The sequence below is a fragment of the Nomascus leucogenys genome, chromosome 2, assembly GCF_006542625.1.
Source record: "Nomascus leucogenys isolate Asia chromosome 2, Asia_NLE_v1, whole genome shotgun sequence".
Taxonomy (NCBI): Eukaryota; Metazoa; Chordata; class Mammalia; order Primates; family Hylobatidae; genus Nomascus; species Nomascus leucogenys.
In genome coordinates, this window is record NC_044382.1 from 44,636,105 (window position 1) to 44,653,658 (window position 17,554).

The 17,554-nt window shown below is 49.4% G+C and overlaps 1 protein-coding gene across 1 annotated transcript in view; it reads left to right on the forward strand.

The window, feature by feature from the left end:
- The window catches only part of VDAC1 (voltage dependent anion channel 1), a 139,129-nt gene that overhangs the window by 47,693 nt on the left and 73,882 nt on the right, over positions 1 to 17,554 (forward strand). The window lies entirely within an intron of this gene.

Sequence of the window (17,554 nt, forward strand, 5' to 3'; positions counted from 1 at the left end):
TCAAAATAAGCCTCATGACCCTTACAACTAACTTAAAAACTAGAGTTTTACCAAGACCATTTTACTATTGTATCCTCCTTCCCCATCCTTTGTCTTCCAGCCTACAGGCAAGCTCTATTCTGAATGTTGCAGTTATAAATTCTTCGATATTTTAAAATAGGGTTTGAGCTATCATATTATTTTCTGTACTTTTCAATGTGTTTGAAATGCTTCCAAATTTTAAAAAATGCAAAATATGTCTATTCACGAGTGTATCATATATCTCTAATAAGAAACACGATTATTGGAAAAGAAATGTTTGGAAATGACTAGGAAGCTTTTTGGTTTCCTAATGTGTACTGACCTTACTATTCATTCATTCATATTTCCTGAGCACCTTCCTGGTGCCAGGCACTGTGCCAGGTGCTGGGGATGCAGACACCTGCATTGGGCCAGTGGTCGATCCCCGGCTGGGATGAGGTGCGTGCAGCGCATCAACGTGGTAGCTGGAGCACAGTTGCACTCAGTGGTAACCAGTATTATTATTAGTTCCTAAGGAATGGCACAAAGTTTCCAGCTGCTGAAATCAGGATCAGTCTCTGACTCTTGGCTTTACTGTGCCCAACATGTGTTTGTTAGAGTCTGTATCTGGCTTGTTCCATATACTTGATGAGGCCAGCATCTTTAGCAGGGGCCCTGGGGTGTGGGAGAGGATCTCCGTGGAACAGCCCTGGAAGGCGTGCAGGGTGCAGAAGGCCTGTGGATTTTAGAGATGCTCAGAGTCCTGGGGGTGGGTGTGATTGCTCCTGAAGGAGACACACAGTCTCCCTGGGCCTCTGCCCAAGCCTAGCTTTGGCTCTCATTCCTTGCTGTTTGTGCCTCTCTGCGTCACCTTCAGCCACACAATCAAACATGTATAACAAAGAAACCCAAACAAGACATCAAATTCGGGTAGCATTTAAGTTTGCTGTTGCTGAGAATCAGTTCTTGAACCGAAAGGAATTTTGTTGGGGGCAGGATTGAGGTGGGGGGTATAGGGTCTGGTTGGCTTCATTATACTAGCACAAAATAATGACCCAGTTCTCTGAAAATTCTGGAAACCCTGCTGTCATGGACAAGGATACCCAAATGGCTCGGGGGTGTGCTGATGCTCAGAGACCTGTGGGGTCAGCTCCTGTTTGGTGGGAGCTCATGAAACAGTGCGACGGGCTTCTAGCTTCCTGGCCCTATGAACAAGGCTACTCCAGGCCCTCCCTGGGTGTGGGGATATCTTAGAGGGCAGAGGACCACTTCCCTGGGGCCACCGCCTACAGCACGTGGGAGGCTGTCCCATAGTTTCACTTGAAAGATGCAGACTGAAAGTGCTAGGCTCTGATGCCAGCCGCTTCCTCTTGGTCTAGAGCCAAAGAAGCCCTGGGTCAGAGCGTGTCCAAGCCTCTCTCCTGGGATCACATCACTGAAACTGTGCCCTGGCTCTGTGTCCTGGGAGCCTGGGAGCCTCACGTTGGCTGGTGGGGAGGGAAGCTATAAGAGTGCCCAGTCTGCTGCTCCTGTCTGGGCCTTTCTTTCCTTACAGCCCTAAGCCTGGAGCTCTGGAGCTCCTTGCCAGCGTTGCCACCCCGTAGGCTGGCAAAGCCTGCTAGGACGGAAGGCCTGTAATTTGTGACTCATGGCCTGTCGCCGACCATGGGTTGGCAAGCCACAATCCAGGCGGTGCTGAATCACTCTGGCTTGCCTGTTCTGCTGGCATGCAGGGTGCATAGCCTCTGCATTGGCACGCAGGCATGAGGAGGCGGTTATTGTAAAGCCCACCCTTGATGGCTGGGTGGAGTTGGGCTCAGCTCCTGGGGAGAGTGCAAGGTGGGGCCAGGGGCTGTCTGCTTGGGCTGCAGCTCCCTGCAGAGAGGCTTGTGGAAAGGCCTTGGAGTGCCGGTCATGTTGCTGTATCAGGTTCAGACACCCTCTGCCTCAGGAAGGCCCTGCTTGCTCAGGTCCCCTCAGTCCCTGGGAATGACGGGCTCCATCTTTGCTCTGTTCCCTACCTGGCCCTGATTAGAATACAGTTTGCATGATCAAGGCTGGTGCAATGCATGGTCTGCCTAAGGTCTCTCAGGTGGCCTTAAGAGTCAGAGTCCCTGGGCCGGGCACGGTGGCTCATGTCTGTAATCCCAGCACTTTGGGAGGCCAAGGCGGGTGGATCACAAGGTCAGGAGATCGAGACCATCCTGGCTAACACAGTGAAACCCTGTCTCTACTAACAATACAAAAAAAATTAGCCGGGTGTGGTGGCAGGTGCCCATAGTCCCAGCTACTCGGGAGGCTGAGGTAGGAGAATGGCAAGAACCCGGGAGGCAGAGCTTGCAGTGAGCCAAGATTGCACCACTTCACTCCAGCCTGGGTGACAGAGTGAGATTCCGTCTCAAAAAAAAAAAAAAAAAAAAAAGAGTCAAAGTCCCTGGCTGGCCAGGGACAGCCTGGCTGCTGACCTGGGCCCGCTGGCCACTCACTCAGCCTTTTTTTCATCATCAGCTTACAGAACAAGGACAGAAGTCAAAACAGTGAGAAGCGACCGGGCGTGGTGGCTCACGCCTGTAATCTCAACACTTTGGGTGGCTGAAGCAGGCAGATTATTTAAGGTCTGAGACCAGCCTGGTCAATATGGTGAAGCCCTATCTCTACTAAAAATACAAAAATTAGCCGGGCATGGTGGCGGGTGCCTGTAATTCCAGCTACTTGGGAGGCTGAGGTGGGAGGATTGCTTGAGCCCAGGAGGTAGAGGTTGTATTGAGCCAAGATCATGCCACTGCACTCCAGCCTGGGCGACAGAGCAAGAACTTGGTCTAAAACAAAACAAAACAAAACAAAAACAGTGAGAAGCACCTTTTATTTTTTTCTGCCCATCAGACTGGCAAAAAATTTAAAAATATCCAGTGTTGAAGTGAATGTAGGGAAATGGGTACTGCAATGTGGCAGGGGCAAGGGGGTCAAGACTGTTTCTGAAGGGCCATTTGGCAGTATCTGTTAAAATTCAAAAGACATATATCCTTTTTTTTTTTTTTTTTTTTTCCAGATGGAGTTTCGCTCTTGTTGCCCAGGCTGGAGTGCAATAGTGCAATCTCTGCTCACTGTAACCTCCGCCTCCCGGGTTCAAGCAATTTTTGTGCCTCAGCCTCCCAAGTAGCTGAGATTACAGGCATGAGCCACCACACTTGGCTTATATATAGATATAGATACAGATATAGAGATAGATTTTTTTTTTTTTTTTTTTTTTTTTTTTTTTTTTTACGGAGCCTCACTCTGTCACCCAGGCTAGAGTGCAGTGGTGTGATCTCGGCTCACTGCAACCTCCTCCTCCCAGGTTCTAGCAATTCTCCGGCCTCAGCCTCCCAAGTAGCTGAGATTAGAGGCGTGTGCCACCACAGCCAGCTAATTTTTGTATTTTTAGTAGAGATGGGGTTTCACCATATTGGCCAGGGTGGTCTTGAACTCCTGACCTCAAGTGGTATGCCCATCTTGGCCTCTCAGAGTGCTGGGATTACAGGCATGAGCCACTGTGCCCAGCCTTCACTTGGCTAATTTTATATTTTTAGTAGAGACAGGGTTTTACCATGTTGGTCAGGCCGGTCTCAAACTCCTGATGTCAGGTGATCCACCTGCCTCGGCCTCCTAAAGTGCTGGAATTATAGGTGTGAGCCACTGTGCCCAGCCAAAAGACACATACACTTTAGACTCAGCAGTAAACTTCTGAGAACACTTCACATAGAAAAACTTGGGCCGGGCGCGGTGGCTCATGCCTGTAATCCCAGCACTTTGGGAGGCTGAAGGGGGCGGATCACCTGAGGTCAGGAGTTCGAGACCAGCCTCAACATGGAGAAACCCTGACTCTACTAAAAATACAAAATTAGCCGGGCGTGGTGGTGCATGCCTGTAATCTCAGCTACCCAGGAGGCTAAGGCAGGAGAATTGCTTGAACCTGGGAGGCGGAGGTTGCGGTGAGCCAAGATCTCGCCATTGCACTCCAGCCTGGGCAACAAGAGTGAAACTCTGTCTCAAAAAAAGAAAAAGAAAAACTTACACAATAATACAGAAAACATTTTGCAATCCCAAGAATAACACAAAACACAAAAAGTTATGTTCAAGAATGTTCACTGGGGCCAATGCAGTGGCTCATGCCTGTAATCCCAGCACTTTGGGAGGCTGAGGCTAGAGGATCACTTGAGCCCAGGAGGTGGAGGCTGCAGTGAGCCATGATGGCACCACTGTACTCCAACCTGGGCAACAGAGAGAAGCCCTGTCTCAAAAAAAAAAAAAAAAAAATTCACTGCAGCTTTGTTGGCAATTGTAAAAAAGTAAAAAAGACAACAGCCTTAATGTTCATCAATACAGTGATGTACACACTAGGCTACTCACAGCTGCACATCTTTATGTATTGATTTATGTGAAAATCATATATTGTAAGGTAAAAATAAATCACAGACCCCTAGATCTTTTTTTTTTGAGACGGAGTTTCACTGTTGTCGCCTAGGCTGGAGTGCAATGGTGCTATCTCGGCTCACTGCAAACTCTGCCCCCCGGTTCAAGCAATTCTCCTGCCTCAGCCTCCCGAGTAGCTGGGATTATAGGTGCACGCTACCACGTCCAGCTAAATTTTGTATCTTTTTAGTAGAGATGGGGTTTCACCATGTTGGCCAGGCTGGTCTCAAACTCTTGACCTCAGGTAATTCACCTGCCTCAGCCTCCCAAAGTGCTGGGATTACAGGCGTGAGCCACCGCGTCCGGCCGATCTCTGGATTTAATATGATCTATTTAGGTAAGCAGGTTCTCTCTGTGTGTGCATGCATGTGTGCTTGCACGCCCATAGGAAGGGTCTGGAAGGATGTTAATGGTGCTTGTCTCTGGGAGGGGCTGATAATAATTGAGATAATGGGAGACTTTCACTTTTTAATCTATATAGTTTACAGGCATGTATTTACTTTTAAAGAAAAAGAAAAAGACAATTAAAAACAAAATAAGCAGCTGGGCGCGGTGGCTCACGCCTGTAATCCCAGCACTTTGGGAAGCCATGGTGGGCGGATCACCTGAGGTCAGGAGATCGAGACCACGGTGAAACCCTGTCTCTACTAAAAAAAAAAACATATATACAAAAAATTAGCTGGGCGTGGTAGCAGGCGCCTATGGTCCCAGCTACTCGGGAGGCTGAGGCAGGAGAATGACAAGAACCCGGGAGGCAGAGCTTGCAGTGAGCCGAGATCGTGCCACTGCACTCCAGCCTGGGTGACAGAGCAAGACTCCATCTCAAAACAAACAAACAAACAAAATAAGCACTTGTCCTCACATGTCATGAGGACCAGAATGCATGTACATGTATTTGTGCATGCCTGAGACACGGGGAAATCTCCTCCAAGGCTGAAAACTCTTCCCATGCCCCCCTTCCTCAGATCAAATCACCCCATAGCCACCACAGCAGGGTCCAACTGCCATTCCTAAGAAACAGACATCCCATATCCACCCTACACCCCACCCCTGTGGCTTCCTGGGGGCCACCTGCCCCATCTCCCAGAGCTGCCAGCCTGTCTCCTTTGTGGCTGCTTCCCACTCTATCCAGCATCCCCACCCCATGCAGCTGAGCTGTGGGCACCACCAGGGCAGCCATCCTGCCCTTCTTTGCTTTCCATTTATGTGCACAGAGAGGGGACTCAATCAATGTCTGGTGATCGACATATGACTGAACAATAAAGGAACCACCAGAGTTGCACTGGGTGGGGACGGACCTCTAAGGTCACCTAGCCCACTTGCCTACCCGATGCCCAAATGCCCTCTGCTCGCCACCTCTAGCAATGGGGCAGTAACCTCCTTCCCAGGCAGCTCAGTCCCTGCTTCCTGTGGTAAGTGGTTCGTCAGGTTAATCAGGAGGAGGACCAGTAACTGAGGCACTTCCCAGTTTGGTTGAAAGACTGTGGTCTGGTCGGGTGAGGTGGCTCACACCTGTAATCTCAACACGTTGGGAGGCCAAGGTGGGCGGATCACCTGAGGTCAGGAGTTCAAGACCAGCCTGGCCAACATGGTGAAATCCTGTCTGTACAAAAATACAAAAAAATTAGCTGGGCATGACAGCGGGCGTCTGTAATTACAGCTACTCCGGAGGCTGAGGGGGAGAATTGCTTGAACCCGGGAGGCAGAGGTTGCAGTGACCTAAGATGGCGCCACTGCACTCCAGCCTGGGCAACAGAGCGAGACTCCATAAAAAAAAAAAAAAAAAAAGGAAGGAAGAAAGAAAGAAAGAAAAGAAAAGAAAGACAGACTATGGTCAGTTCTCAACAGGGAGAGTCTAGAAGCTTGCCAGGGTGAAATGAACTACCTCCATTTCCCCAGGCAGGAGAGCCCTGAGCCACTGCACCTTGTTCCTGCCTGCGAGATTCATCCAGTTCCAGCAGGGCAGCACCACCCTATCCACCATGCTGGCAGAGTAAATCAAGCATTAAAAACAAACTAATTAGTACTTCAGGGCAGTTTCATTCAAAAAATTACCACACTGAGAAGGTGTCTCATTTAGAACCGACTTAATTAAAAGACACTTTGTAAATTCCTGCCACAGATGAGGACAGTACTTTCCAGAAACGCCATAATTGAAATGTTTCACTGCATATACCAAATGGTTATTAAATCCTTAATATCATAATTCCTTAAGAATGCCATTGTCAGTGACAAACAGCAACTCGCACAACAAAGGAGCTGATTGTTCCCTCCTCTGGCCCGTAACCCACAGGAAGTCATAACGTAAGACTTCCCTGTTGCTGTACTTGGTTCTTTGCATTTTTAATGAGTAGGAGTAAATGCCAGCTCTGGGAGGAATCCACCATAAAGATAAAGAATGGAAAGAAGCCCTGTTTCTGACTTGTTGACTTGTGGTTTAGGGAAAAAGGCATCTTCCCCAGGTGAGGGCAGGCGCTGGTTGACTGTCTGCTGTATGGGTGGGCTGCCCTGACTGGGTAGCACAGAGATGCTGAGTAAGTTGCCCAGCAAAGTGGAGGCTGGAGAGAAAGTCCCACCCATGCAATGTGGAATGGCCTGGAATATGGCTGAGGGGGACAGGATGGGGTGCCCATAACCTGTTCTGTTTCCCCGCCAGGCTTCCTCCCAGAGCAGCTGCCCTGGGGCGAGGTCCTCCAGGTCTGACTCCATGCAGGCTGCGCTCAGTGCTTCCTCCTGCAGGATCCTCCTTCCTGGCGCCTGCCCCTGGCACGGCTCACAGGAGCCCTAGACAGTGATGAGGGTTGAGCAATGGGTCCATTGACCCACAGCAAACTGACAAAATGCAGAGTATCCCCAGGCATGGTGGGTGCGGGTTGGAGGCGGATTGTTTGTAGAATGGAGAGTTTTCAGAAGGAACTGAAAGCCATCTTTTTGCTGACTTGCTGGGTGACCAGGCAAGTGGCATGGCCACTCCATGCTTCATTTTCCTCATTTAAAAAGAAGATGGTGTTACCAGGGCCTGGGTTTGGAGTCAGTCTGATCTGAGTTCAAACCCTGCTCAGTTACACATTGAGGTATTTGGGGCTTCTGTTTCTTTTCTTTCTTTCTTTCTTTTTTTTTTTGAGACGGAGTTTCGCTCTCGTTGCCCAGGCTGGAGTGCAATGGTGCTATCTCAGCTCACCACAACCTCCGCCTCCCGGGTTCAAGGGATTCTCCTGCCTCAGCCTCCTGAGTAGCTGGGATTACAGGCATGCGCCACCACGCCCGGCTAATTTTGTATTTTTAGCAGAGACGGGGGGGGGTTTCACCATCTTGGTCAGGCTGGTCTCGAACTCCCGACCTCAGGTGATGGCCCACCTCGGCCTCCCAAAGTGCTGGGATTACAGGCATGAGCCACCGCACCTGGCCAGGGTTTCTGTTTCTTAACTTTGCAAAGTTGGGGGAGCAGCAGTAGCTCCCCACGGCATGGTGTCGGGGCTAAATGAGCATGTGTGTAGAGCACCTAGCACAGCGCCTGGCCCATGGCAGTGCTCAGGAAGTGGACTGAACAGGGGAGCGAGAAACATCTTTCCTTTTAACCTTCTAGGTTCTCAGCAGGGACTCATAACAAAAGACAGCTTAACAAGAGAAAAGCCTGCAAACTTATTTAATATAAGTTTTGGCTGAGCACGGTGGCTCATGCCTGTGATCCCAGCACATTGGGAGGCTGAGGTGGGAGGATCACTTGAGCCCAGGAGTTCGAGACCAGCCTGGACAACATGGAGAGACCTTTGCCTCTACAAAAAATACAAAAATTAGCCAGGCGTGATAGCACGGGAGGATTGCTTGAGCCTGGGAGGTCGAGGCTGCAGTGAGCCAAGATCAAGCTACTGCATTCCAGCTTGGGTGACAGAGTGAGACCTTGTCTCAAAAAAAAAAGTTTTACATAACACAGGAGGCTTCATAGAGAAATGAAGACATGAAGACAGTTAAACCTGCGTTTTGTACCAGGTTTAATGAAGTGTGGAGAGTTGTGGGAAAAGGTGACAGGACAAAAGAGAATGAGGTCAATCAGAGTAGCAAACTGGGCAAAACGAGGAAAGCTTGACCCTTCAGATTTCTCTTTGTCTTCAGAGGTAAGAAGACGCATCTTCCTTTCCCGCTGGTGGAGGGAGGGTGCTTTCAAATGAGGGGTTATGACCTGCTTCAGGGGAAGGTCAGAGAGTCCTTCTTGCTTGTACCCGCTGTTGCTCAGATTCCTTCAGCTTAAAATATTCGGCCTTATGCAGTGGCTCACCCCTGTAATCCCAGCACTTTGGGAGGCTGAGGTGGGCGGATTACCTGAGGTCAGGAGTTCAAGACCAGCCTGGCCAACATGGTGAAACCCCATCTCTACAAAAATACAAAAATTAGCTGGGCATGATGGCAGGTGCCTGTAATCCCAGATACTCGGGAGGCTAAGGTGGGAGAATCACTTGAACCTGGGAGGTGGAGGTTGCAGCGAGCTGAGATTGTGCCATTGCACTCCAGCCTAAGCAACAGAGCAAGACTCCATCTCAAAAAAAAAAAAAAAAAAAAAACTGCCCGGGCACCAGGGGTAGCGTGTCCTGAACCCTGTTGATTGGTATTGATGATTAACATGATTTAATATCTGTAGGAAGAGAGATATGGAACAGATGGTGTCACATCCAGGTATTGAGCAAGGGGACTGGCTGACTCACTCAACAAGATTCTTACAAATGATCAAGCTCACAGAAGGGCACTGCCTGAAAGGGAAAGGCAATGGAAGAAGCTCTGGCCCCAAACCAAAATGTGAGTGACTCTGGAGTAGTCTTTTGTTTGAAAAACATTGGTTAGTCTGGTTGCCCTAACCTGTAGAAGCATCCTAGGGCGCCTTCTTCACTGTAGCCCAGGCCTAGCCCACTGTGGGTGCTGCCAGAGCTGCTGTGGACTCTGAGAGCGGGCTCAGCATCAGAGCTGGGTTGGGACCATTGCAATCTGGAGGGCTGTGGCAGAGTTGGAGTCAGGGCCTGGCCTCCCTGGCTCCTGGGCAGTGCTCCTTCTCCATCTCACTGTCTGTACAGTCCAGGCAGCTGTTGGCCCACAGGGTGCCTTTGAGGAAACTGGAAGAAGGTGCTCTGTCCTCCTCTAGCTGGAGGGCATGGGGTGGATTTCGGCCTCACTGGTTCCCTGGGCCAGGTGCCCTTGTTCAGGGCACAACACATACAACTGTATAAGGCCTAATACACTGCCAACTCTTCCCTCAGCCAGGAGTTCACACATGCCCTCAAGAACCACCAGAGGCCTCTTCACTTGCAAGGCCCTTCCTTATCCCCAGAAACTCCTGACGGCTTTTTTGCTGGGAAGGAGTGGATTGTTTTTATCCGCCTGAGCCCCTGCTCCCATCCCCACCTTGACTCTGCCACCACACTCGCCCAAAGCCAACTCAGCAAACACAGATATGCCCAGTGACACCCTCATCTCCAATCTGACATGTTTTTAATATTCCACTTTAACAATTTTTGCATCCTTTGAGTTTTTCAAGAAGTTTCTTAGGCTAATTCCCATTAGGAGAATTCTGCCTTAACTTTAAGTCAACCAGTACATTGTGGAAGCTTCTAAGAAGAAGTGGAAGACTTTGAGAGAAAGTCATTCATGTGGAGAAGAACGGGCAATCATTCCCCTGTAATTTAGGAAGACATCGTCCTCGCTATTTCACACTCTCAGTATTTTGCATTCTCTTTCATCTCTCCCCCTGCCCAGAGGAAACAGTTGCTGGGGGGGCTTGGAAGTGTAAATGGGGCTTCTCTTCAGCGCATCCCCCAAAGGATGTGCTGAAGAGCTAACGCATTGAATAATTTAAAAGCAAACTGTACAACCACTAGAAAATAGAATTATTAACTTCTGTAGAAGGGTAAAGTACTTCAAATCAGGAAACAGTGAATAATATTGAACAAGAGAAGGTGGTGGATTTATTTATTTATTTTCTTTTAGACAGAGTCTTGCTCTTTCACCAGGCTACAGTGCAATGGCGTGATCTCAGCTCACTGCAACCTCCACCTCCCAGGTTCAAGTAATTCTCCTGCCTCAGCCTCCCAAGTTGCTGGGACTACAGGCGCCCGCCACCACACCTGGCTAATTTTTGTATTTTTAGTAGAGATGGAGTTTCACCATATTGGCCAGGATGGTCTCGATCACTTGACCTCATGATCTGCCTGCCTCGGCCTCCCAAAGGGCTGGGATTACAGCCGTGAGCCAACGCGCCTGGGCGGTGGTGGATTTAGTACATCTAAATTTCCATATGTAAAAGCTAAACTAACTAAAGTTGAGTGGAAAAACACACCTCAAAAGCTTTAGGCCAGGAACGGGGTGGCTCACACCTGTAATCCCAGCACCGTGGGAGGCCAAGGGGGCCCAATCACTTGAAGTCAGGAGTTTGAGACAAGCCTGGCCAACATGGCTAAACCCCCATCTCTACTAAAAATACAAAAGTCATCCAGATGTGGTGGTGGGCGCCTGTAATCCCAGCTACTTGGGAGGCTGAGACAGGAGAAATGTGTGAACCTTAAGGATGGAGGTTGCAGTGAGCTGAGATCACACTACATTCCCTCCTGGGCAACAGAGTGAGACTCTGTATTAAAAAAAAAAAAAAAAAAAAACAACTTTAGAAATGTTTGTACCAATTGAACTAGTAATTCACTTTCTGGGGAATTTTTGCTAATGAGTAACCCTTAAATATGGAGTTGGGTTATGCATCAAGTTGTTTATTGCAGAATTATTTATAACAATAAAAAATAAAACCAGAAAATAATCTAAATTTGCAGTGATTGAGGAATAGCAAGGGGTGGATGAGGTGGCTCACACCTGTCATTCCAGCACTTTAGGAAGCAGAGGTAGGACGACTGCTTGAGGCCAGGAGCTGGAGATCATCCTGGGCAACATAGAGAGACCTTATCTCTATTTTATTTAAAGAAGTTAAAAATTAAAGGATAGTATGAAATCATTTTAAATGCTGTTTCTGAAAATATTGACAGAGAGTCAGTGATACATACTATTAGGAAAACAGTCTTGACATCAGCCAGACCTGGGTTAGAAACCCAGTGCTACCCATGTGCTTTGGGACTTAATCTCTCTCTAAGCCTAAGTTTACACATCTGTAAAATGAGGATAACAGTAGTGGCTACGTCATAGGATTACTGCATCACGTGAGATAATGCATATAAACTACTTAGCACAGAGTAAGCCCTCAATTGTCACATATCATGATTATTATTACTTTTGTGTGACATAGAAACATTATCCATGTTGGTTCATTAATTCATTCACTCAGCAAATATTTACTGAGGTACCATTTGTGCCAAATACTGCTCTACATACTGGAGCTGCAGCAGTAAATAAAGTAACGCTAAGTGAAAACACAGAAGGTATGCATGCAGCACGAGCACAGATATGTTTAAAAAAAAAAATGCCCGGCGGGGGATAAGGACTAGAAGAAAGATGTCCAGCGGGGGATAAAAGCTAGAAGAAAATAGATCAAGATACAAGATACTGTATGATCTGGATTGTCTTTTTTTTTTTTTTTTTTGAGACAGAGTCTTGCTTTGTCACCCAGGCTGGAGTGCAGTGGCGCGATCTCGGCTCACTGCAAGCTCCGCCTCCCGGGTTCACGCCATTCTCCTGCCTCAGCCTCTCCAAGTACCTGGGACTACAGGTGCCCGCCACCACGCCCGGCTAATTTTTGTATTTTTAGTAGAGACGGGGTTTCACCGTGGTCTTGATCTCCTGACCTCGTGATCCGCCTGCCTCGGCCTCCCAAAGTGCTGGGATTACAAGCGTGAGCCACCGCACCCGGCCTAGATTGTCTTTGAATAATGAGGGCATTGGGTGGTGTTTCCTTGTGGCCCAGTTTTCTTTAATGAGTATTTCTCTTATGAGTAATAACGAAGATTCTATACATTTAAAAAGTCAGGCCAAGCACGGTGGCTCATGCCTGTAATCCCAGCACTTTGGGAGGCTGAGGCTGGTGGATTACTTGAGCCCAGAAGTAGGAGTTTGAGACCAGCCTGGGCAACATGGCGAAACCCTATCTCTACTAAAAATACAAAAATTAGCCAGGCGTGCTAATGCACACCTGTAGTCCCAGGTACTCGGGAGGCTGAGGCAGGAGAATCGCTTGCAACTGGGAGGCAGAGGCTGCAGTGAGCCAAGATTGCACCACTGCCCTCCAGCCTGGGCGACAGAGCAAGACTGTCTCAAAAGAGAAAAAAAAAGGCCTGGTGCGGTGGCTCACGCCTGTAATCCCAGCACTTTGGGAGGCTGAGGCAGGCAGATCACGAGATCAGGAGATCAAGACCATCCTGGCTAACAGGGTGAAACTCCGTCTCTACTAAAAAATAGAAAAAGCCAGTCATGGTGGTGGGCACCTGTAGTCCCAGCTACTCGGGAGGCTGAGGCAGGAGAATGGTGTGAACCCGGGAGGCGGAGCTTGCAGAGAGCCAAGATCGCGCCACTGCACTCCAGCCTGCCTGGGCGATGGAGCGAGACTCCATGTCAAAAAAAAAAAAAAAAGTCAGAGAAAAATGATGGTGCTTGTTGACTAGCCTCTTATGATGCAATGTCATGCCGTCATGTTCATGTGGATGTCGTGAAAAGCAGGGCACTGTGCTGAACTGTGCCTTTAGGACCCGCCTCTCGACATCCCCTTCACTGTGCAGCCAGCCTCACTTGCCCTGTGGTGACAGCACTGGGCCATGTGCAGATTTGCTTTGCCCATCTCTACATTGCACAAACAGGTACACTGAACCAAAAAGGAAAACAGAAAAAACAGAAGAAACAGCCCATTGGGTTGCAGCTGATGGATGGTGCCTGCAGCACCGTGAGCTGATACAATACTGCTTAGCAGATGGCAGTGAGGAGGCAGCACCGAGAGGGGCCCAGGAGGCCGGGCAGCCTCTGCCGCCAGTTTCCTCCTGTGTGGGCTGAATGGAGTCCCTGGAGTCTGGAGTTGGACACGAGAGCATTTGTCCTCCCATAGGAATGGTCCTTTTCTGAGGCCCCACTCATGGCTTGGGCTCTGGAAGCCTTTCCAGTCCTTCGGGAACCATCCCCACCTCCCGTGTGGAGATGCATGGGCAGCACCTCTGAAGTGGCCCCCTCTCTGTGGCCTCTCTGTGGGTGCCCCTGCCCTCAATGTACCACCTGCCTGCGTCTCTGCAATCACTTGACACCCAACCTTTTATTAACCAGGGTTTCTGCTCTCCCCCAGCAGGCGGCTTTTCATGCAAAAAGCATCCCTTTGTTCCCTTTCTATGACCCACTTAGGTATCAAAGGCTTCATTCACTGGGGAGTTTCCAGGAAAGTGACCCCCCTGGCTCCGGTCTACTGCTCTGGGAGGGGCAGGAGAAAGGTGAAGGGCATTATCTCAGTTACCAGCCCTGCTAGTCCGAGTATAGTTCCTTCCCTCTCCCTGCCCTCACGTCTCCCATTTCTACATGAATTAGGGTGTGTCTCTGGGCAGGGTGGCAAAAACATTTGCCAAAGCTCTAACAGTGCAGCCACAAAACAGGCTCCTTGTACCCTCGAAACAGGCCACATAATGGCTCCTTATCATTGTCCCCACTTTACAGATGAGAAGATCGAGGCCTGGAGGAACTAAGCCACATGGCCAAGGTCACCCCACTGGTAGGTGTAGAGTGGAGATGAAACTCAAACCAGGTGCTATTGACCACTCTGTGTATAGCATTTTTTAGGAGACAAGCTTAAATATGTGTTGTGGGGTAGTCCTTTTCCTTTCCCCTGAGGTGCTGCCCAAAACGACCCAGAATTGGGGGACCCGCAGCCTGAGTTCTGGCCTTGGTCAAGCCCATCAAACCTTGGGCATTTTCCTCTATTTCTGGTGTGGTAGGCAGAACACGGTCCACCTGCCCCAAGATGTCCACATCCTAATGCCTAGACCTGTGAATATGTTGTTACCTTATATGGCAAAAGGGACTTTGCAGGTGTTTGCAGATGTGAATACATTAAGAATCTTAGGGCTGGGCATGGTGGCTCATGCCTGTAAACCCAGCACTTTGTGAGGCTGAGGCAGGCGGATCACTGGAGCCCAGGAGTTCAAGACCAGCCTGGGCAACATAAGGAGACCCCGTCTCTATTTTTTAAAAAAATAAAAATGAAAAGGCCGGGCGTGGTGGCTCATGCTTGTAATCCCAGCACTTTGGGAGGCCGAGGTGGGTGGATCACGAGGTCAGGAGATTGAGACCATCCTGGCTAACATGATGAAACCCCATCTCTACTAAAAAATAGAAAAAAATTAGCTGGGCGTGGTGGCAGGTGCCTGTAGTCCCAGCTGCTTGGGAGGCTGAGGTAGGAGAATGGCATGAACCCAGGAGGCAGAGCTTGCAGTGAGCCGAGATTGCGCCACTGCACTCCAACCTGGGTGACAGAGTGAGACTCCATCTCAAAAATAAATAAATAAATAAATAAATAAATATGAACAAAAAAAAAAAGAATCGCCGGGGTCCATGGCTCACGCCTGTAATCCCAGCACTTTGGGAGGCTGAGGTGGGCAGATCACCTGAGGTTGGGAGTTCTAGACCAGCCTGACCAACATGGAGAAACCCCGTCTCTACCAAAAATACAAAAATTAGCCAGGCGTGGTGGTGTGCCCCTGTAATCCCAGCTACTTGGGAGGCTGAGGCAGGAGAATTGCTTGAACCTGGGAGGCAGAGGTTGCGGTGAGCTGAGATCCCGCCATTGCACTTTAGCCTGGGCAACAAGAGTGAAATTCTATCTCAAAAAAAAAAAAAAAAAAAAAAAGAATCTTGGGATGGGGAGACCATCCTGGATTATTCAGGCAGACCCAATGTCACCCCAAGGGCCCTTCAAAGAGGGAGGCAGAAGAGTCCGTATTAGAGGAGATGAGACTATGGAAACAGGCCGGAGACAGATTTGGAGATGCTGCTGGCTTTGAAGACGAGGATGACGTCCTGAGCCAAGGAACGTAGGAAGCTTCTGGGAGCTAGAAAAGGCAAGGAAATGATTCTTCCCTAAAGCCTCCAGAATGAAGGCAGCTCTGCAGGCATCTTGGTTTTAGGACTTCTGACCTCCTGAACTGTAATAGAAGACATTCTGCTGTTTTAAGCCGCTAAGTTTGTGGCACTTTTTCCAGCAGCAGTAGGAAGCTGATACACTGGACTTCAACTGTCCTCTCTGTAGATAAGTGGGGCAGCTGGCCAGACAGGCCACACACACTGTGCTTTCTTGACTGAAGCTGATGAGTCCAGGCCAGCAGGGCCTAAAATTGTTCTGATTTTGTGGACTTTCTTTGGGAATCTAGTTCTCTGGCTGTTCTTCCTCCCCCGTGGAAGGAGCTTTGTCCACTGTGGCTTTGGAGGGTTTTCACCTGTGATGTGACTGGGAAGCACAAGGAATGGAGCTTCACAGGGCCGGCCTTTTTGGGAGTTTCTGGGCCCCTGCTCTGGGCCTTGTCTTGGAACCAGCTGCCCAAAAGGCCAAAACTGCCCTCTGGCTCCCAGGCCTAATTACAGCCCCTGCCTAGGCCTCCCTTCCCCAGGATGGCCAGGGTTGAGGGGGTCTCACATGGTGATGAGCTCCTTGAAGGCTCTGAGCTTTAGGCAGCCAGTCTCTTCTGTGCCCCTAGCTCTGGCGCAGTACCTAACATGGGGTAGGAGCTCAAGAAATATTTGCTGAATGAATAAATAATTCAGTAGCACACATACACAGACACACACCCAGCTTGGCAAATCACACAGTCTTTTCTATACCTAGATGCATACCTAGATAAGTACCTACATACCTGTACACACACACACACACACAGATAGCAATATGCACACACAAACACACACAGATAGTTATGTGCACACACACGTGCACCAATGGGTATGTGCACACAGACACATACAGATATGCAAATATGCCATGGAGCCCTATTCTGAAGCAAGAGAGGACACTTCTGTCCACTGAGGGAACTGAAATGCCAGCTAGCTTAGCAGGGCCTTGGAAGTTTTTATCAATCCATAAAAATCCTTCAGCTGCCTGGGGAGCCTCCCAGCAGCTGAGGAGGTCCCCCGACAGGAAGGATGGGGCGGATCTCCCATTGATGGGGAGGGGACACAGGTGTTGGCTGCTGTTGGAAGGGCCGTTGTACAGACACCTGCATACGATGGGAGCTGGAGCTAGGGCGGAAGGGGCTGGGAGCGCAGATGTCTGAGTTGGCCCCCAGTGAGGGGAGATGGGCCTCTAAAGTTCAGGCTGCCAATCATAACCTACCTTGGATCTTGGAGGAGGCCCAGCTTTTGGACAGCTATACGGAAACGAGGGGGTATAAGCTCAACATTCCGTTGGTAAAGGGATAGGGATGGGAGGCAGCGTACTGAGCAGAAAACAGCGCCTGCTCTGGAGTTGGAAAGGCTCGGTTTGAGTCGCAGTCTGTACTCATCAGCTGGGTAACCTTGGGCTGGTTGATCAACGTCTCTTTGCGTCAGCTTCAGCATCTCTGAAATGGGCGAATGAGGGCACCTACCTGTCAGGGCTGGAGTGAGGATTAGGTGAGAGAATGGAAGTCAAGTGCTCCATCTATCACCAAAGAACTAAAAAAATGGGAGCTTAAGAAAAATGGAGGCACTGGATAAAAGTCTACCTAGGCTGGGCACGGTGGCTCACACCTATAGTCCCAGCACTTTGAGAGGCCAAGATGGGTGGATCGCTTGAGCCCAGGAGTTCAAGATGAGCTTGGGCAACATAATGAGACCCCATCTCTACAAAAAATACAAAAATTAGCTGGCCATGCTGGTGCACAACTGTAAGTCCCAGCTACTCAGGAGGCTGAGGTGGGAGGATCACTTGAGCCTGGGAGGTCGAGGCTGCAGTGAGCTGTGATTGCACCAGTACACTCCAGCCTGGGCAACAGAGTGAATCGTGTCTGGGAAAAAAAAAAAAAAGAAAAGTCTACCCAGCCCATCCTAGGGCAGAATAACCAGAGAGGAGGAGGTGAGAGTCCTTTCCACCCACCTCCTAGGTAATCCCGCGGCCTAGAATTTTGCTTTGGTTGGGCTAATTCCTGGGAGGGGTGTGGCCCAGTGCTGCCCTGGTCCTAGCCCT